Here is a 374-nt window from a genome sequence, read left to right as displayed (position 1 = left end):
ATGCGTGCACACGCACATGTTTGCAAATGTGCTGATATATCTGCAGTCGTGTGTACGTGTATGACTACGCGCATGAATACGCTAACATAGATACTTTTGTGCATATTCATCAATAACAAACATGAAAGATGAATGAAAATTCCACGATACGAAAATACCACTTAAGATACAAATGAATGAACGAAATATCCTCACCTTCGTAATGTCGATTAAAATATTAACTTCATAGCTTATGTCTACAGGCTCGTAAAATATCGAGCAATCCCTGTGTCTTTGCTTTCTTAAAGATTTTTACGATTTAATTTTTTACGGTCTTTCGTGGTTTCAAATATATGTTTACAAGGACGAATTGTTTGCATAATACGAAAGGAAAG

This window comes from Penaeus monodon, chromosome 34 (genome assembly GCF_015228065.2).
Source record: "Penaeus monodon isolate SGIC_2016 chromosome 34, NSTDA_Pmon_1, whole genome shotgun sequence".
NCBI lineage: Eukaryota > Metazoa > Arthropoda > Malacostraca > Decapoda > Penaeidae > Penaeus > Penaeus monodon.
This window is presented reverse-complemented; position numbering follows the sequence as displayed.